The following is a 22,194-nucleotide window of genomic DNA, read 5'->3' as shown; positions in this document are numbered from 1 at the left end:
CTAGGTTTAAAAGAAGTTAGTTGTACCAGGATTGATGTCACTAGGATGATCTGGAACCTGTGCTGTGGGACTGAGGAAGTTGAGAGGAGGGCAGCAGGTACAACAGTGATTGGGTCCTGGACAAACTTACCAGATGTTGATCCTCACTTAGTCCTCTTCTTGCCATGCCCTGTAGCATTATTGGACTGTGGCGATGCCTATGCTTGGTTTTTTGCCTTCCATCAATCTGTGGCTGATCAAGATCAAGATTGATTTTAGATCCTGGGACAGGATTGAATCTACAGATAGAGGCTACATGACCCTAGATATGAGGAAGGAAGATTTGAGAAAACAGTGTTTTTTGAATAAGGTTTCTTTCATTTAGCATCTGTAGAAAACCACTATAAGAGCAGCATTTCAAACATTCTCTATGTCAGTGGTTCTCAACCTTCTGGCCCTTTAAATACAGTTCCTCATGTTGTGACCCAACCATAAAATTATTTTTGTTGCTACTTCATAACTGTAATGTTGCTACTGTTATGAATCGTAATGTAAATATCTGATATGCAGGATGGTCTTAGGCAACCCCTGTGAAAGGGTTGTTCGACAGCCAAAGGGGTCGCGACCCACAGGTTGAGAACCGCTGCTCTAGGTGCAAGGATGAATGAAGGTTAAAATTAGGAGTAATTTACTTTCACATTGGTTTGTGGTGGTGCATTTCATGTACCTGCAGTAAACTGCATATATTTTGAATATTCTTTTTATCTCTCTTTATTTATATATGTCATAATTCACATAGCATGAAATTCATTCATTAAAAATGCACAATTCAATGATTTCTGATATATTCACAGAGTTGTGCAACCATTACCACAATAAATTTTGGAGCATTTCCATCATCCCCAAAAGAAACCCCATACCTATTAGTAGTCACTTCCCATTCCCCCATACCAGCCCCTGGCAATCACTAATCCACATTCTATCTCCATGGATTTGAATAATATGGACATTTCACATAAATGGGATCATACAATATGCAATCTTTTGTGACCAGATTCTTTCACTTAGCATGTTTTCAAGGCTCATCCATGTTGTAGCATGAATCAGTACTTCATTCCTTTTATGGCTGAATAATATCCATTGTATAGATATACTATATTTTACTTATCCATTCAATTAATGAACACTTGGGTTTTCATACTTTTCAGCTACTATGAATAAGGCTGCTATGAATATTTGAATACAAGTTTTTGTTTGTACATATGCTTTCAATTCTCTTGGGTATATTCCTAGAAGTACAATAGATATCACACTTTAAAATTCTTATTTAACTGAAATTATTTACAAATTATTTTGATAAGTATTTGATAATTGCCTCTTCCATCCCAGGTACTCCTTTTTAACTGTAGAGTATGAAAGTGAATAATAAGTATATAAAGTACTTGCCCTCGTGTAGTTTATATCCTCCACAAATCTATAAGCCCATGAGAATAGTAACTATAATTATTTTATTCCCTGTTCTATTCAAAGTGCCTAGCACAGTTCTGCTCAATAAATTAATATAAAAATTAATTTGTGTATCCACAGTCTATGGGGAAAATTTGAATTATAGTGGTAACATTTAAATGGAATTTGGGGTGATATATGCACCCCTATGTTCATTGCAGCACAATTTATCATAACTAAGATTTGGAAACAGCCTAAGTGCCCATCAGCAGATGAGTGGATTCAAAAACGGTACATCTACTACACAATGGAATACTACGCTGCGATAAAAAAGAAGGAATTCTTACCAGTTGCAACAGCATGAATGGAACTGGAGAGCATTATGCTAAGCGAAATAAGCCAGTCAGAGAAAGATAAATATCACATGATTTCACTCATTTGTGGAATATAATGAACAACATAAACTGATGAACAAAAACAGATCCAGAGACAGAGAAGCATTGATCAGACCATCAAACTTCAGAGGGAAGGTAGGGGAGGGTGGGGGTAAGGGGGAGAGATCAACCAAAGGACTTGTATGCATGTATATAAGCCTAACCAATGGACACACACCAGGTGGGTGAGGGCATGAGTGGGGGGGTAGAGGGCAATGGAGAGATAAGGACACATTTGTAATACCTTAATCAATAAAGAAAAATAAATAAATAAATGGGATTTGGTTCATCTCTCACCTACTGAATTGTAGAAACTTCAATTCCCTGAAAATACCTCTAATTTGTTAAAAAAAAAAAAAAAGAAAAAAAAAAACTCCCATTTTATGCCCAATCCTAAATGCAGCCATCCTGCCTGCCAGGAGATATCTACTATTTCTCCTTTATCTTGGAATGTGCTCTTCATTGGACCTGGACTCTTGATTTGCAATCCTGATGGTGAAGACAGTTGTGACTTCCAGTCGAGGGCTCTAAGGACCTCTCTTGATGCCCTTCTGGTGAGTTTAGGCTTCTCTTCTTTTCTTCTGAACACCAACTTGTTCCACAGCTGCCTCTTCCAATGTGAAAAATACCGGTCCACTCTACATTGATTACACATTATAAATACTATATTCTATCAATGAGTGTCCATGACTAGCCTGTATTCTCAATTCCTCATACAGACTTTTCTGATTCTAGGATTTTAGTTTGCTTTCTTCTCTTCACTTGGACACAGGATTGCTGGGGCACGATGTCCAATCTGTAGGGCAGCCTGATCACCATTAACCAGGCTACTCAAAAATGTTTCCTCTCCTCTGATAACAACTGATTATGGAATTAGTTTTGTGTACTTTGAATCTCTGCTTTCTCACAATGAATTCCTCCATGTGCTGGTCCTTGGTTACTTTAAAGGATTCTTCTTGCGAAGTCTCCAGTCCTCAACAAAAGGTCTGAACTATGAAGATGAACAACTTCAATTTCAAATTTTGTTCCTGCTGCAGTAGCATTTACTGTAAAATGTGATTTGATGACATTTTGTTCAGTGTCTCTTCTGAACACCCACATGTGAATCTATTTCAATTGTGGCTTTGTATTTTTGAGTTTGGAAATATATTCAGGAGTAGGCCATTAGTTCAGGTAATTTCAGTATGACCTGTCATACAAATTAAATCAACACTTTCAATCTGCTGATTTAATTTATATCTTGTGTAAGTCACTAAAATGTTCTGAAATTCAAGTTCCTCTTTGGTGACAAGGGAATTATTTACCATCTAGAGGGATAATGATAATAGCTAATATTTATTGTGTACTACTCAAAACTAGGCACAGTTTCATATATTTTATGTCTATCAGCTCAATGATTCCTCACACCAATTCCATAATTAGGTGTTATTTTTCTTCACAGTAAAATCATTCTAAATATATCTATATGAATTATAAAAGAATCATGCTTATTACTATTTTTTAAGTCCCTTGAATTATTTGTTTTTAATGTGCTTAGTTGTGTTATCAATTTGATATATAAGTTCATGTATTCCATTTTTAGAGTTTGCTTTTTTATTTTCAATTACAATTTACACTCAATATTATTTTTGTATTAGTTTTGTGTGTATATCATAGTGGCTAGACAATCATATACCTTATAAGTACCCACCTAAAATTAGGCATAGGCAGGATTCTTTCACTTCATAAATTTTTCTATGTGATTTTATAAATAATCAATTATATAGTTAGTATATTCTTTCACTAGAAGACATTATTTCTGGTTAACAGGCACAGGCCCCTTCCATAAATAATTTCATACACATACGACTTAGACCCCTCAGTCTACTTTGACTTCTGCTCAGATCCACACTTGCTCAGTTTTATTCTACATTTGAATTCCACCCAGGAGATGGAAGTCAGAATGAAGAGCTATTAAAGTAGATTGAACTCCTATTTATTTTGAAAAAAAGCAATGACAACTCACTAAGCTCTTCCCAGAACTGCCCACCTTATTTCACCTTCCCAGTCAAAATTGGACCAGTGTTCCCATGGTGAAGGTTTTCCCCTAGAATGTCAGTGGATATAGTACATGGGGATAGAATAAGCCCATTCCACTGGCTTTCTTCCTTTCCTTAGTCTTTGTCCTGAGAGTTCTGTAACAGGCCTTGGCCTTTTATTTTATTTTCATACAGCTACCTGCATTATTGTTTGTTTGTTTTTCTTGATAGTGAAATGAAAACCACTTGGTTAGTCATTAACTTGTTCTTATCTGCTTGACTGCATGCTCTGCACACTGCTCTGAGATATTTGGCCAGGAATTCAGCTTTGATTAACAAATTCTTGTTATATTGTTGAAGAAAAGATTAACTAATTTGTTAAAAAATTATAAGCACAAAGTGTTTGGGTTTGGTGGAGGAAGAATTGTTGATAATCACCAAATTTTTGCATTAAAATTCCAGTTCATTAAGTAATCAGCTGATTGGCTGATTAGATGCAGAGGCAAATCATTTGTTGATTTTTTTAGGGAAATTTCCACCAAAGTAGTTTCATATAAAGAATTTAAATTAATGTAGTATTATTTTAAATCCATGTATATTTCTTTCAAATTGAGTTATCCTGCAGGACAAACGAGTTGTGTTTTTGGTTTTTTGTGTTGTTGTGTGGTTTTTTTTTTCATCCAGAATATTCATGGCTTCTGTGGTATTGGTAGGACTGAAGAAAACCTTTTTTTAGGCATTGACTCTACACCAAGAATATAGTTGCTTCTCTAAAGTTGCTCTTAAGACAAATGCCCCCCCACTCCCACCTCCTCTCTATCTCTATCTCTACTTCTCATTCTCTCTCTCACCTAGCAACCAATATTCTATATCCTAAGGTTCAACGTTTGCCTCTACAGGCCTGCTTAGAAAAAGCTAGTATAGAATAAAACTGACAAAGTGTGGATCTAAGCAGAATTCAAGAGTCTGTGTTATTATTTTCAGTACTGTCTGTTATGGTGAACTCTTTTCTGTGACTATCTCCTTTGAATTTAAAGTGATTCAGTCAGTAGTAGTTCCACAAGGAGTTTACCTTTAACTCAGACTTGGAAAATGAGAAGGATTAAGCATGGTGGTTAGGTGGTCTTTGGAAGGACCTTGGCCACAACCTTGGCCACAACCAGTTTAAAAGGTGGGTTGGGAAACAAGATGTATCCCTTCATCTCTGGCCAGAATTTCTTCAAAAGGGTTACCAAGTCAGGCCACAGGTGGCTTTGAGAAGTTTCAGAAGCATCCTGTCCCCCAGGAATGCTCACTCTTTCTTAGATGCCTACGCTTAAATTAGGATCTCTTCAAAGGCACCAAGAGGTCTTCCCACCAAGATTCTGTTTGGAGTTGAAACACACACGCGCGTGCGCGCACACACACACACACACACACACACACACACACACACAATTTGCTAATATCATGAAGCCTCTGGCAACATCCCCTGAGGCTAGAGCCAACACTGGTGGAAAACCACTTTGTACTTCTGCTCCACTTGGAATCTGGAGAATAGCTAATCCTACCAGACCTCACACCCCTGTTTATTCTCAGTTCCTACCCAACATTCAAGTCCCTTTGACCATCTACCCTCTCCCCTACTCTCTGTCCCAAACTTCACTCTGCCTATTTCTGTCGTTTTAGTCGTGGCCTCTGTGTTCTCTATTCTGTGATACAAAACCCCTCCATTGTGAATCTCGTCCAGAATTCTTCTGCAACCTTCTTGCTTTAACTGAAATTAAATAGTCCCCAAGGCAAGCATTTCCCATATGGACATTTTCAATGAAGAGAACGAGTGCTGGTTTCTCCTCCTTCCCCCATCATTCCTCTATAGGTCAAAATCCCTCCTTTGGGGCTGATGTCAACTTGCTATTTGTCTTGTTCTAACCTCCAGTTTGGGCACCTGGACCACATAATTTCCTTTCAACTTGTCAACTTTCTAACTTCTGCTATTACCCTGAGTAAATTAAATAGCTAGGTGATATTTACAATACATTTTCTCAAAGTTTCATCTTTAACTTTAAATTTTTCATTTCTACTCTGCTTAAACTACCTTTTACACAAGGCCATGTTTTAGTCCTTAAAATCATTCTGAAATATCCCATGTCTGAAATCTTAAATGTTGGCACCCTGTTCATGGACCAAAACCTCTTAACTATTCCAGCTCTCTCCACTCCTTACTTCCACTCTGACAATTATGACCTAATAGAGGCTTCTATTGCTGTGACTATCATCCATCATCTTCCCTTAAAGCTAGACTGTTACCCACTAGATACAATGCATCTACCCAGTGAAATCCTAACCCTAGTTCAAGTCAATAATCTATCTTCAGTGCCCTAAAACCAGTTTGCTGAGTGCTGCTGAGAAAACTGCACTACCATGTGAAATGGTGCCATGTTAGATTTGTGGTCCTCGTGCAGCTCAACAGTCACTCAATTGGATATACCAGAACCATTGCCATGATCCACAAAAACTATTTTGTGCCTTTTCAACTCTCCCCCAGGCCTGATGTTTGTGCCTTTTACATTGCCATATTTTCCCCTGAAATAAAAGTGAAATAGTGGTAGTGTCTCCATCATTTTCAGGAAAAGGTTTCCGTATGGTTGGGTTGCTATGAATTGATATTCTGGGTTCTTATATACTAGCCAACTAAAACTCTTCCTACAATAGAGGACTATCATAGTCCCTTTCCTGAATAAAGTGAATCAATGCAAGAAGCATACACAGAGAAAATAAGTATTCTTTACACGGAATCTTCCATATCTGAGCAGTTATGGAAGTTGTCAAATCCCGGATAAATTAATCCTGAGCTTATCTATTTTCCCAAATACACATTATATATAATACATACATATATATGTATATATATTATATATATTATACATAAATCATTACATGTTAAACACAATGCAGTAAACAAATACTTATTAACCACTTAGTATATACCATTTGCACTAGAAGATAAACGTTATAAGGTCAGGACCTGTGTTTTTTAAAAAATAAATTTTCATTGATTTCAGAAAGAAAGGAAAAGGGACAGAGAGATAGAAACATCAATGATGAGAGAGAGTAATTGATAGGCTGACTTCTGCACACCCCCCACTGGGCATTGAGCCTGCAACCCGGCATTTGCCCTGACCAGGAATCTAACTATGACCTCCTGGTTCATAGGTCAGTGCTTAACCAATGAGCCACACTGGCTGGGTAGGACCTGTGTTTCTTTTATTGCTGTTTGTATTTCCATTGTCTAGGGCTTATAACTGTGTATAAGTTCTAAAGTTATTTGAATTTTCAGTGTCTTTCATGAAATACTGTAGGAGGAAGTCACATAATTTTTCTTGAAATTATCAGCTATTTCAAGAGGAAAAAAATCAAGGAACCACAATTGTAGGTTACTTTCCCTTCTTCTGGTTTACATCATTAAATCAGGAAATCAGACCTATTAGATAGATAAATCCAAATTTGGCAACAATTTCAGATGTTTCTAATACCCTAGTACCATATAGTTGAGTTCTCAGAATGGTTCCCTATTAATCAGATCCAGTTCAAATAAGGCAAGAGAACTTTTTCCAGCAGGCTTTGTTCTCTCTGCCTAAAAACTTTGGATTTTTCCTCTTATTACATCCTTTGTCTCCCAGTGAGTCTGGGAGTAGCAAGGGTTGTCCAAGATCTTGTAGTTAATAGTCACAGCAAAATACTCTTAAGAGATAGCTTATACTTTCAACCTTACTCTCTAAGGCAGGGTATCCCAAACTTTGTGAATCTCAAAATACCCCTGTATTCAGCACATAGAGTTTCTAAGTCCTTTGAAGTTAAACTTCACCCACCAAGGTGTATAATCATGGTATTGCTCTCATACCATATCTTGACAAGGACCAGTTTCTCCAGGAAGTTATCCATGAGTGTATATTTCAGTATGCTACCAGTTCATTTCACTAATCAATCAGATACACAGAAATGTAACAGTTATACTTTTCCATAGCTGACCTTAGCTTACCTCTGAATCTCTCTTTAATCACTACAGAAAAAAATGTCTGAACCTTTAAGGCAGTTTATCCAGTCACATCTTATTTAAAATATTCTCTTTGATGGGCCTTAACCAGTTTTGCTCAGAGGATAGGGTGTCGGCCTGTGTACTAAAGGGCCCCAGGTTCGATTCCGGTCAAGGGCATGTACATTAGTTGCGGCATCCCCAGTGGCCTGTGTACTAAAGGGCCCCAGGTTCGATTCCGGTCAAGGGCATGTACATTAGTTGCGGGCACATCCCCAGTGGGGGGTGTGCAGGAAGCAGCTGATCGATGTTTCTCTCTCATTGATGTTTCTAACTCTCTATCTCTCTCCCTTCCTCTCTGTAAAAAATCAATAAAACATATTTTAAAATATTCTCTTTGATGGAAAAAAATCTTTCGTATTCAGGACTTAAACTTATTTAATTCATAGTGTAATCTCCTTAGGATGGCTGTTCTAACCTTTCAAAAGATTTCCTTTCCTTTCTTGAGCCTACAAGGTACAAGCGGAGCTCATCTAATATATCTAGGTGGGTTGTGTGTGTGTTTCTTCCTCCAAATTCTGATTAGAAGGCTCAAATGTCTCCTGCTTTTGGCCTGTGGTTGTTGGTTGTTGGCCTCTGTCTCTGCTACATTTGCTGCTGCTGTTGCTACTGCTGTTGTTATGACTGTTCCTTCTTGACCTTCACCCCTACAAATGACTTAGGTCATTTGAATTTAGCAGTATTAGACTACTTGTAGGTTCACGCTGAAATGTGTTGACAAAGGGAAAGTAAGCCCAATTTATGACCCATTTCATTTTCCTTACACCACTGGCTCCTTTCCCATGGCTGTGAACACACCTGTGTGGAAACCCCAGCCCACATAATTAAACTCCATCTATACCCCATACTACATACAAATACAAATAACCATTTCTTGGTCCCCATTCAACCCTAGAGGTATTTGCAGTGGTGGTATGGCTTACCCTCCAGAGACTAGCCCTAGGAAGAGATGCAAATCCTGGATGCAGGCTGAGGACAATCTTGACAGAATTCTCAGAATCCCAGGAATTCAGACTTTGGTGTAGAATAGTATGGATGCAGTGAGTTCTTGGTGGGCAAGTCCTGTTGGTGTTATGTTCCTCTAGCTTGTAGAATAAGACCTGGGAAGAGAAAAGCCAGGGGGTACCCCTTCAAGTATGAGGTTCACAGCAGGGGTCTAGGGTAGTATTGTTCTCTGAAAGCTACAAGGGACTGTAACAACTGAAGGGGTGGGGAATAGAGCAAAGTGCTCTCTGCCTCACACACCATTTCTATTCTGTGTGGTTGCCAAGGTTGAAGGGAGGCCCACAAAGTTCTCAGTAGGAAATGAGACATATTCTCCCTTAGTGCTGGGACTCCTAAGCCTTCAAATGGTCTCTATCTGCCCCCTCAGGTATCAGACTTATGAAATGAGCCAGAAATTCAGGACCAGACTGGTATCTTTATTTACTATTCTCTCCTCTCTCCCTTTTCATGCTTCAGCTAGCTCAGAAAGTGTGCTATTGCCTTCCACGTGGCAGGAAGCTATGCTTATGTTATATTCTGCATTTTTCTCTATTCCTCGTGGTTAACTACTTATGTTGATGGTACTGTATGTATTTGGATTTTATTCACATACTAGAGGCCCGATGCATGAAATTCATGCATGGTGGTTGTGGGGGGGAAGGGGGGGTAATCCCTCAGCCCGGCCTGCACCCTCTCCAATCTGGGACCCCTTGGGGAATGTTTGACTGCTGATCCCTGTGGGATCAGGCCTAAACAAGCAGTTGAACATCCTTCTCACAATCCGGGACTGCTGACTTCTAACTGCTCGTCTGCCTGCCTGCCTAATTGCCCCTAACAGCTTCTGCCTGCCAGCCTGATTGCCCCCTAACCGCTCCCCTGCCAGCCTGATTGCCCCCAACTGCCCTCCCCTGCTAGCCTGGTAACCCCCAACTGCCCTCCCCTGCAGGCCTGGTTGCCCCCAACTGCCCTCCCCTCTGGCCTGGTTGCATGCAACTGCCCTCCCCTGCAGGCCTGGTTGCCCCTAACTGCCCTCCCCTGATGGCCTGTTCACCTCCAACTGCCCCCCTGATGGCCTGGTGGCCCCCAACTTCCCCCCTGCTTTCCTGGTCGCCCCACACAGCCTGCTGTTTAGTTGTTTGGTCATTCTTCACTAATACCCCTGCTGACCTGGTCGCCCCACACAGCCTGCATTCAGTCATTTGGTTGTCCCTCACTAACCCCACTGCCGGCCTTGTCGCCCCAAGCAGCCTGCTGTTTGGTTGTTACTGTTACTGTGATGGCATCCTGGACAATTTGCATATCCCTCTATTATTAGTATAGATGCATAGTTGAAAGGGTTAATCAATTCTAAACACTGACTACATTTAAGCACAGCTTCATAAGATGCTTCCATTTTCTTTTACCCAGAGCTAATTTCAACCTTTTAGCTGTTTCTTTCTGTATTTTTCTATAAAATTCTAAATAGTATATTATATTATTTTTTGACTTTTCAATCTAGTTCTCCCCCAGCTTTCACTCTCTTTAAATGCACATTTGTTATATCCATATAATGGACTCCTGCTGGCAAAAATTTCCTGCTCTATGTCCTTCCTCCCATCTTCTGCTTCCTTCAAGATTGGCATCAGTATTTATAATATACTAGAGGCCAGGTGCATGGATTTATGCATGGGTGGGGGCCCTCAGCCTGGCCTTCACCCTCTTGCAATCTGGGACCCCTCAGGGGATGTTGGACTGCCAGTTTTGGTCCAGTCCCCACAGGCCATGCTGAGGGAGCTCACCGGTGCACAAATCCATCCACCGGGGCTCTAGTATGCATATAAGATCTTTGGTAAATCTCTTCCCACCCTTCCGCCTCCCCACTTCCCTCTGAGATTCATTAGTCTGTTCCATGTTTCCATGCCTGTACATTGAGCGTCTGCACCCTAGTGGTCAGTGCATAGCTACTGGTCGGATGGTCACATGGTCACACGGTTGCTTAGGCTTTTATACATATAGATGGCCTGGTAGAATCATGAAATGATAGCCCCACTGCCTGAGCCAAACAGGTCTCCAAGTTCAAGAGATTCCACTCAAAGTGATTGAACATGTTGTCCTACCATGAAAAGAGTCATGTAAAGAGGAGTTTCCCAGAGGAGAATGGGTGCCACCTCTGAGCTAATAGGAAGTCACTGAACCTACTTTTATAGGTCCATTGAAATCTGAATGGAAGTGTTATTGAGGACTGGATACATTAGACAAAAAGTTGAATATTTGAAGCTTTGAGTTCATTTTCCTTAAATGTTGGATGTAAGAGCAGGGAAAAGAAGCAGCAAAGGTAACATAGAAAATCAGGAGACTGCAGTAGCATGGAAGCTAAAAAAGCTTAAACATCCAGGGAGTGACCATAGTGCCACATTCTCAAAATTCAAGATCCAAATATCCAGTGGATCTAATGATTTAATTGTCAGTGTTAGAAAAATGTTTTCAGTAAATTTGTGAAGAGAGAAACAAGCTTGCAAGGGATTAGAGGAGTGGGAGCTGTAGAGTTTATAAGTTATTCTTTTGAGATGTCTGTTGGGAGAAAGAGAAAGATAGGGAAAGAGAAAAGGGAAGGAGAAAATTTGAGAGAAAAGCTTGAGATAATGACAGAGCAGAGGGTGAAGTGGACAGTGACAACTGTAGGCAGAGTGGAAGATATAATGGAAAGTAAGATATTGAAGATGCAAAGTACGTAATAAGATATTCAAGGTCATGGACACAGATCAAGGGATTAGATTTAAAAAAGAAGACTATCATCCATTGAAACCAGAGACCATAATAAAAGAAACTGAGGGGATAAATTGAGAAATAATTCAATATAGTTGAGGGTGTGAGGAGCTTTTTTAAATGAAGAAAACAGAAAGCTCATATCAGATGGCTTGGATCCTCTTGTCAATTTCCACAGTTTAAAGTCAGAGATGTGGTTACCTCCTGAAAATAAGGAAGACAAGGAGGATGAGACTTGGAGGGTTTAGAGAATATTTAAAAGTTATGGAAAATTCATGGTGAATAATTTTTCATAAGATATCAATGGGGTATATATGTCCAAAAGAAGAAAAGTTTTGGGAGATATAAACTGTAGTCCCTTATTCTTTGCAGGTGTTTCAAGCTAACACCATAATATAACTTTCAAATTGACCCATATAGTCAACTCAAAGCCATAAGCAGTCAATGTAAACTTGATATCCCAATACAAAGACCTAGAAAGTTAGATTTCAATTCCTTATGCTTTTTAGTTATTTTATCTTTTTCTACATTGCTTCGTGTTTCCTATTGAATTGTTATATGTAATTTTTGAGACTCAAAGAAATCTATTATAGTTTTCTCTGGAATTGGTAAGACAGAATCAGTTTCAGAGAAGAGAGAAGGCATGGGAAGAGTTTGTAGTTAGGTAGGAGTAGGTGTACCATTGCTAGAGGTGGAGATAGGACTGAGCACAAAAGAAGAGGAAGAAAGGAAATATGAGATAGAAGGTCCATGCCTGTAAGTCCAAGGTTGTGGTTCTCCACTGAAAATGCCCACCCCCAGACATTTGGTGATGGCTGTTACAACTGGGGGGGGTGAGGGGTCGGGGTGCTACTGGCATCTAGTGGGTAGAGGGATGTTGCCAAATATCCCTCAGTGCACAAGACAACCTCACAACAAAGAGTTGTCTGGCCCAAACTGTGAACTGTGCCAAGGTTGCGAAACTGGTCAAGAAACCCTGAAGAAAAGCCAGCCTTTGGCAGGCCTATGTCTTTTTTTATCTAGTGCCAAGAAACTGACAATGATGGTTGAGGCCATTGATTTTAATTATAACATAAAATATTCTCACTATTTTTCTAAGAGACATGATCAAATCATGTTTTAGTATTTACTGACCTAATTCAAATAAATTATATATTATAAGGTGTGGCAAAGCTAATTTTTGCACTCTGTCCATACTATGATGTCTTTGGCTGTACACCACAAAACTAATAACTGAATGGTAGTTTAGAAGTGTATAGTTTGGGAGTCTATTGTCTACACTGACAATAAATATCAGTATTATGATATGGTGGCACATTATACCCACTGGTTACACCCTGGCCTTGTGTTACTACCTCGGTGCTACCTTTAAGAGGTCAGTTCTAGAATCGAATGAAGCTGTCTCCTCATCTACTACATCTTCTATTACTATGTTCTATTATTATGTCACATCTGTCATAGCCCCCCCTCCCAATTCCAAATGCATTGCAGGCCTAAACAGAAAGAGAAGTATGTTTCCACATGGCATGTGAGAAGAAGATGAGAATTAATGATTGAGAAGAAGGAGCCAGCAGCTTACTAATCTTTTCCAGCAATGGATTTACAGAAGTTAGTGGTTTTTCAAGAAAATAAAGCAGTGTGCCTGATGCCTTTTGAAACAGGAATCTGTTGTCTGTTCTCAGATTTTCATTTTCTGTGCCTCCGTTATACGTAAATTGGTTTTCATGGCATATTAGAACTGTGAAGATGATTTAATATGTCAAAATGTGTTATGGATCATTTGTGCATCAACTCTTCAGTTTAAACAGCAGTCACAGAAGTGAAACTCAAAACTTCCCTTGCCAAATCACAGAGAACTTTAAGATTAACTCAAATGAATGCAGCACCTCTATCTGAAGAAGGCCACGGTTTTCCTGCACCTGGTCCAGGTACAAACCTCAGCTGCTCAGAGTGTCTGTTTGCTTTTATTGCAAGAATGTGAATGAGATTAGAGTATAAGAATTTTCTCCATGCTGTATTTTCAATGCAGTCCCTGGTTTTCTTACTATGTCATCTTTTCTCGGTCATCAGAAATCTAATATGAAATACTGCACCTAACTACATTAACCTTTTCAGAAGCAGCCTGCTGGAAAATAATGATTCTTGGAGCACAGGCCCATCTGACTAAGTACAGTGCTCCTGATTTCTCTATACTATTAGCCACATATATTTATTGAGCACTTGCCACTCAAAAATAAACAAATCACCATCATCATCATCATCATCATCATCATCATCATCATCACATGTGATTATTTTAAAATTAATTCTTCAGTCTTGTCTTTTTTAAAAATATATTTTTATTGATGTCAGAGAGTAAGGGAGAGGGAAAGAGATAGAAACATCAATGATGAGAGAGAATCATTGATCAGCTGCCTCCTGCACGCCTCACACTGGGTATTGAGCCCTCAACCCAGGCATGTGCCTTGGCTGGAAATCGAACCATAACCTTCTGATTCATAGGTTGACGCTCAACCACTGAGCCATGCCGGCCAGGCTTTTAGTCTTGTCTTTTAAAAAGAACTGGTTTTAGTTAGTGAGAAATCACTATACTCTGCCAACTCCCCTTCACTCCATTTTTATAAACACAGGTGCAGCCCCCTTTTTGTGGCACTGGCTCTAGTTCTATATCAAAGACTGGATCAGTTACAGGAGGGGAGTTCAAGACAGGAAGTTTAACTATTTTTAAAAATTATTTTAATTACCTATAATCACATAAAGATGATTTTTTTAAAATCCATACAAATGATTACCAAAGAAAAAGATTGTGGGTAAACATGGTTTTGACAATTAGGCTTATTTCTTTAGATGAATTCATAGTTAGTCTCTACTAACTATGTAATGTCATTTGTACATACTCACTCACAGATCTTTTAATTTGCCTCATGTTCTTCTTCTACATCCTGAACCTTGACTCTGACCTATTATGCTCACATGAATGAGGGAACTACAGTGACAGAGTGGACTTGGGCAATGTATAGGCTGGGACCACAAACAACTGTTTCTTCTATATCTTCATCTCACTTGTGCTTACTGACTACATAATTAAAGGAGCAGCAGGGAGCTGATACCAAACATAGACAGATTACATACACACATAACCACAACCTAGAAGAAGAGGATGACTTTAGCTAGATAGCTGTGGGGCAATTCAGAGTTTCTCATATAGACAGAAAAATTCCGGCCCCAAAGTTGTGCCCATTTCTATGGTCATCAGCTTTTTAGCTCCTCCACGAGTGATGGTGACAACTTTGTCCTAGGTGCTTTTTCTGGTTTCCTCTGGGATCATTCTGAATCTTGAAATCACGTTAGCTAGGATATAAAAATTACAGATGCTATAGGTACAGTAGCTACTAGCCAAGGTGGTTATTGAGCACTTAAAATGTGCTAGTTGATTGAGAAATTGAATTTAAAATGTCATTTAATTTTAATTAATTTAAATTTATATTGCTACATGTGGCTAGTGGCTACTGCATTGAACAGTTTAATTCTAGATATTCTCTCTCCTTGGAATATTTATTCCCTTTTTCACAAATGTCATCTTGCCTTTGACCCTTATGATTCAGGACAATCTTTCAATGAATGAAATATAATTAATGCTCACAAATTTATTTTGGAAATATATCCATTGGAGCTTTTCTTCAATATTTTAGCTACTAGTTAATGAAAGAACTCTACAAATGGGTTGTATAAAGCTGTTGGGAGCTATTACACATGGATTTCAACATGTCTAAATAATTATAGTCTTATTCTAACTACATTTAAATTCTTAATTCTGAATATTCAGAGCTGATCACTTTGTTTTGAGTGGGTCCATTAATTAATACCCAGTCTTGGCTTTATTATGAGCAGAAGGATTAATTGATGTAGTTCTAATTAACATCAATTGGAGATACCTATGAAAATCTTCCAAGCATCTATAAGAGTAAAGGACTTCCTGTCTCTTATGACTTTTAGCTAACCTCTATTGTTAAGAAACTTCTCATGCATTGTGCCACATCTGAGATGCTGGAGGAACTCATGGGTTTAGGAGGTAAAGCAAGTCAAAATTTTTGTGGCAAAGTTGGGTTAGTTCCTTTGTTCCTTGATTTGACATTTGTGCCTAGTAATATCCCTCTAAAAAAGCTTTAATTAATTTCTATTCTGAAACTGCAGAGTCTCCTTAGCTCTCAATTAAATGGTAGACAACATGCTGTTATAGCCACTGTAGTCATAAGTATTAATATTAAGCAAATGCCCTTATTTGTTGTGTCAAATCATGTCAATGTCAATTAAAACTTAAAGATTAGGAAAAAATATAAATTAAACAATAAGCATTATAAACTTTTAACCATGTAATGGACGTAATTCCTGTTTACCTTATGCTTCTTGTCCAAAATGAGCAAAGGACAGAGGTTCTTGGCTTCCAGACATCTTTGGTCTCAAAACCTAACTTCTGCAATGCAAGATCTGTACCTTAGAGTGAAGAGGATGAATATTTAGAAGCATTCAAATGATTAGTCCAATAAAGAACAAAAAAATGTAATAGAAACATGAAAGAACATCATTGACATTCTTTGAGTGATCGGTTTCTGCTTTGTTCCAGGCCCAGAGCAAAGAATAAAAAAAGAAGCAGATAGTTTCCTGTCCCTTACCAAAGCAACTCCTGTAGCCTTCTGCTTTGACAAACTCTTCATCTTCTTCTTCACCTTAGAGCCCGATGATTCTCTAACTTACAAATTTTCTTTAAGATCTCCTTTCCCCACATCCTTTCTGGGGTCAAAATGCAGTTGCCAAGCCTTCTCATTTGCTTCCTCCTCATACATTTTATACTATGTCCTTCATCTTCTTTCTGGTTGAACTGGAACTAGATCAAGTTGTGACAATTTCTGCAGTTATTTTTTGAAACCATTACTTTTCCTAATTAAATTATTTTTTTCCAGATGGTAAATGTTATTCCAACAGTGCTATGGACAGAAGAAAACACAGACCCATCCATTTAGAATATTAATTCAATTGACAAATTCTTCATGTTGTTTGTCAGAGGAAGGCCTGAGTCATTCTCCTTAGTGAATATGTTGATAGTGAGGGGCGAAAGGTGAGAATATGGGAAGGATCAGCTGAATCAAACTGAGTCAAATCTGATAATGCTTCTGTCTTGCTTTAAAAACTTTAATGATGCCCATCTATTTACAAAAGACTTTGCAAACAATTGACCATAGACCGATATTGGCCCACAGACATATTTTCTTTGGCCCACACATGGAATCTTAAATAGATGAAATTTTTTTTTAAAAAAAGTTACTCATAGAAAAAGAGTGTAGAAAAGTGATTGCTAGGGGCTAGGAGAGGGTGGGGAAAATAAGAAAAGATTCGTAAAAGGGTACAAACTTTCAGCTATAAGACGAATGATGTCTGAGGAATGTATAACATGGTGACTATAGTTGATAACACAGTATTATATCATTGAAATTTTCTATGAGAGTAGAACTTAAGTGTTCTTACAAAAAATTTTTTAATTAGTTGTCAATATTAAAAAGTTGGATATTTCCAATAAACATTGAGATTTCTGGCTTCTGTTAAAAGATCAAGATCAGGTGACAATGGGCAGGATTTCCAGAGAAAAGCCATCCGATAAAGCTCCATAGCAGCTGCCTGTTAGAGAGGGGCATTACCCCTCCCATTTGACACAATCATTAGTTGTGTTGACAGTATGTACCCTTGATATAATTATAATGTCATGAGAATGGTACTTTATCTCTGTGGTATTCTTCCCCCCAAACCCGTAACCACAGTCCACTCATGAGAAACATTGGACAAACCCCAATTAAGGACCATTCTTCAAAATACTGTCTAGTATGCCTCAAAATTGTCAAGATTGTAAAAAACCTAAGAAATTGTTACAGCCAAGAGGAACCTAAGGAGACATGGTGAACATTTTTGATGAGATCATGGAACAGAAAAAGGACAGTAGGTAGAAACTAAAAGTATGGACTTTTTCAGCTTTATTGAGATACTAGAGGCCCGGTGCATGGATTCATGCACTGTTGGGGTCCCTCGGCCTGGCCAAGGGGGTCCCAGATTGCAATATGGCACAGGCCAGGCCGAGGAACCCCACCAGTGCACTATCGGGGTCAGGGAGGGCTCTAGGGTGTGTCCGGCCTGTCTCACCCAGTCCTGTTCAGGGCCGATCGGGGCGATCAGGGCCAACTTGCCCAGTCCAATCGACTGAACCCCAGCAACAAGCAAACCTACCAGTCAGAGCATCTGCCCCCTGGTGGTCAGTGCACATGATAGCTACAGGTCGAACAGTCGAATGGTCGAATGGTCAAACAGTTGCTTAGGCTTTTATATATATAGATAACTGAAAAATAAAATTATAATATATTTCAAGTGTACATTATGATGATTTGAAATAAATATACATTGTGAAAAAGGATTATTCCCAGTTAACACAACCATCATCTCATGTATTTATCTTTTTTTTTTTGTCAGAACACTTAAGTTCTACTCTCTTAGCAAATTTCAATCTATAATAATAAAAGCATAATATGCTAATTAGACCAGACATCCTTCCGGACAACCTTCCGGATGAAACCAGGGCTGCGAGGGAAGCCCAGGTCCCAGGTTCCAGAGGGAAGCCAGCTCTGGCAGCTGGGGGAAGGAAGGCCTACTCTTGCACAAATTTTGTGCATCGGGCCTCTTGTGTGTATGTGTGTGTGTGTGTGTGTATATATATATATATATATATCACTTAGGTTGTTTTCATATCTTAGCTATTATGAATAATGCTGAAATAAAGATGGAGTGCATATATCTCTTTTTTAAATTATATCGTTATTGTTCAGATTATTACAGTTGTTCCTCTTTTTTCCCCGATAGCTCTCCTCCACACAGTTCCCACCCTACCCTCTGCCCTTTTCCCCCCCCACTGTCCTCATCCATAGGTGTACGATTTTTGCCCAGTCTCTTCCTGCACCCCCCACACCCCTTTCCCCCCGAGAATTGTCAGTCCACTCCCTTTCTATGCCCCTGATTCTATTATATTCACCAGTTTATTCTGTTCCTCAGATTTTCTATTCACTTGATTTTTAGACTCACTTGTTGATAGATATGTATTTGTTGTTCATAATTTTTATCTTTACCTTTTTCTTCTTCTTCCTCTTCTTAAAGGATACCTTTCAGCATTTCATATAATACTGGTTTGGTGGTGATGAACTCCTTTAGCTTTTCCTTATCTGTGAAGCTCTTTATCTGACCTTCAATTCTGAATGATAGCTTTGCTGGATAAAGTAATCTTGGTTGTAGGTTCTTGCTATTCATCACTTTGAATATTTCTTGCCACTCCCTTCTGGCCTGCAAAGTTTCTGTTGAGAAATCAGCTGACAGTCGTATGGGTACTCCCTTATAGGTAACTGACTTTTTTTCTCTTGCTGCTTTTAAGATTCTCTCTTTGTCTTTTGCTCTTGGCATTTTAATTATGATGTGTCTTGGTGTGGTCCTCTTTGGATTCCTTTTGTTTGGGGTTCTCTGCACTTCCTGGACTTGGAAGTCTATTTCTTTCACCAGGTAGGGGAAGTTTTCTGTCATTATTTCTTCAAACAGGTTTTCAATATCTTGCTCTCTCTCTTCTTCTGGCACCCCTATAATTCGGATGTTGGTACGCTTGAAGCTGTCCCAAAGGCTCCTTACACTATCTTCGTATTTTCGGATTCTTTTTTCATTTTGCTTTTCCGGTTGGGTGTTTCTCGCTTCTTCGCATTTCAGATCTTTGACTTGATTCTTGCGCTCCTCTGGTCTGCTATTGGGTGTCTGTATAATAGTCTTTATTTCAGTCCGTGTATGCTTAATTTCTAGTTGGTTCTTTATCATAGCATCGAGGGTCTCATTAGTTTTCGTGACTCTCTCCTCAAGTTTATTGACAGCTTCTAGCACATTTTTGCAAGCCCTCAAAATTGCGATTTTTAGCTCTATATCCTCCATTTCTGTCATGTTTTTTTGTCTCCGCATTTTTTATGCTTTCTTGGTGCACCCCCTAGTGGTCTTTGTGCGCAGTCTTGTTCTAGTTGAGCCTTGATTGTTGTAGTTAATACTAGAGGGATTTGACCACCAGGCCGACTGGCTGTGTGAATCAGCTGTGTCTGCCGCGGAAAACTTCTGTCCTCTGGGGAGGTGCTAATCTAGCCTTTGCCTGAGGCGATCCGGCAAATGGCTCTGCGCAGGGCTTGGGCGGGGCGGGATCAACAGGGCGGGTGGAGGGAGCAGTTATGGCCGCTCTCAGTCCCGTTCCCAGAGGCTCTGCTTCTCAGAACCCCAGGAACCGCTGCAAACCTCGGAGCGAAAGCTACCTTCCAACTGATGCCAGACAATCCCGCTTCTCCCGTTTGAGTCCGAGTCCCCAGCGATTCGCCCAGATCTGGGGCTCAGAGTCTGAGACTCCCTCCTGATTGAAAACAACAACCGCGCCCTCAGCCACCAGCCCGCTTTGCGCGCGCACCTCCGCACCTGAGTATTTTCCACACTGCGCCTCCTCTGAGCCTCGGTGTGCTGTTATTTTTCCTTCTAGTTGAAGAGTCTCTCCTCAGCCAGCCTTCCTGTGGTTCTGGGTGATGTCCGTTCCGTCTTTTAGTTGTATTTTTGAAGTGGTTGTTTGCGGCAGCAGTCTCCGGTGTTTACCTATGCCGCCATCTTAGATAATTCCATGAATTATTTTAATTGCAACAATGATCAGGATCATTTATTGGCGGGAGGCATTCCTAAGGAGTGCGGAGGACAGGGAGTAAAATGAAAGCTTGTCTGCATAGTATCTCCATAAAATGGTCAAGCTTTCATTACCAGGGATGTTATACCTGTGACCCTGGGAGAGAGGCAGTGGTGGGCCTAGTGGGGCCGCTACTTGGTCTGGAACATTTATAGGGCCAATCACAGCTTGCAAGAGGATGTCCTCAGTTGCCAGCCCTTTCCACGTGCGCCTCCGTACCTCTGCACTTTACTTCCGCATTTCCTCTGAGTCTCAGTGTGCTTTTCTCTTTCCTTCTAGTTGTAGAATTTCCACTCAGCCAGCCTTCCTGTGGTTCTGGATGATGTCCGTTTTGTCTTTTAGTTGTAATTTTGAAGTGGTTGTGCGAGGCAACAATTTCAGGTGTTTACCTATGCCGCCATCTTGGTTTCTCCCATATATTTCTTTGAGACCCTGTTTTAAATTCCTTTAGATACCTAGAAGTGGAATTGCAGATCAATGGTAGTTCTATATTTAATTTTTTGAGGAACCTCCATACTGTTTCCCATAATGGTTAATCAATGTGCATTCTTTTCAACAGTGTACAGGACTCACTTTTCTCTACAACCTCATCAACACTTGTTATCTCTTGTCTTCTTGGTGATAGCTACTATAACAGACATGAGGTAATATCTCATTGTAGTTTTGATTTGCATTTTGCTAGTGATTAGTAATGCTCAGCACCTTTTTTGGTAACTATTGGTCATTAGTATGTCTAATCTAGAAAAATTTGTGTCCAGTTCCTTGTCCATTTTTTAGCTGAATGGTTTTTGTTTGTTTGTTTGTTTTTGCTATTCAGTTGGGTGAGTTCTTTATAAATTTTAGATATTAACCCTTATCAGATGTATAGATATATATTTTCAAATATATTCTCTCATTGCTTAGGTTGCTTTTTTATTTTTTGATGGTTTCCTTTGCTATGCAGAAAATTTTTAATTTTATATAGTCTCACTTGTTTATTTTTAGCATTTGTTGCTTTTGCTTTGGTATCAAATCTAAAAAAAAAAATCATTGCCAAAATTGTTGTCAAGATTATTTTCTGTTTTCTTCTAGGAGTTTTATAATTTTAGGTATTAAATGTAAATCTTTACTGCATTTTTAATTGATTTTAGTGTGTGGTGTAAGATAATGGTCAAGTTTAATTCCTTTGTATGTTGCTGTCCAGTTTTTCCAACACCATTTATTGATGAGAATATTATTTTCCAATTCTATATTCTTGGTTCTTTTGCCATCTCTCTCTCTCTCTCTCTCTCTCGCTCTCTCTCTCTCTCTCTCTATTTCTCTCTCTTCATTTTTTTAATCGAATTTATTGAAGTGATAACTGGTTAACAAAACACAGATTTCAGGTGCACAACTCTACAATACATCCATCTATACATTGTATTCCACCCTTATCTGATTCATTCTTTTTATTAATATCTCAAGAAAAATGATGTTAAATATAATAATGATACATGCAGTAAACATTAATATTTTAAGAAAAAAAGATTTTAAGTATAATTATACCAGGGGCCCTGTGCACTAAATTCATGCACAGGTGGGGTTCCTAGGCCTGGCTGGTGATCAGGGCTGATTGGGGCCTTCTGGCTGCTGGTCAGGGCCTTCCTTCGTTCTGTACCACCCACTGGTGGTCAGCGCATGTCATGGCAAGCAATCAAACTCCCGGTCTCCTGGTCAAACTCCCGAGGAGACATTTTGCATATTAGCTTTATATAT

The sequence above is a fragment of the Myotis brandtii genome, unplaced genomic scaffold (genome assembly GCF_000412655.1).
Source record: "Myotis brandtii unplaced genomic scaffold, ASM41265v1 scaffold179, whole genome shotgun sequence".
Lineage (NCBI taxonomy): Eukaryota > Metazoa > Chordata > Mammalia > Chiroptera > Vespertilionidae > Myotis > Myotis brandtii.
This window is presented reverse-complemented; position numbering follows the sequence as displayed.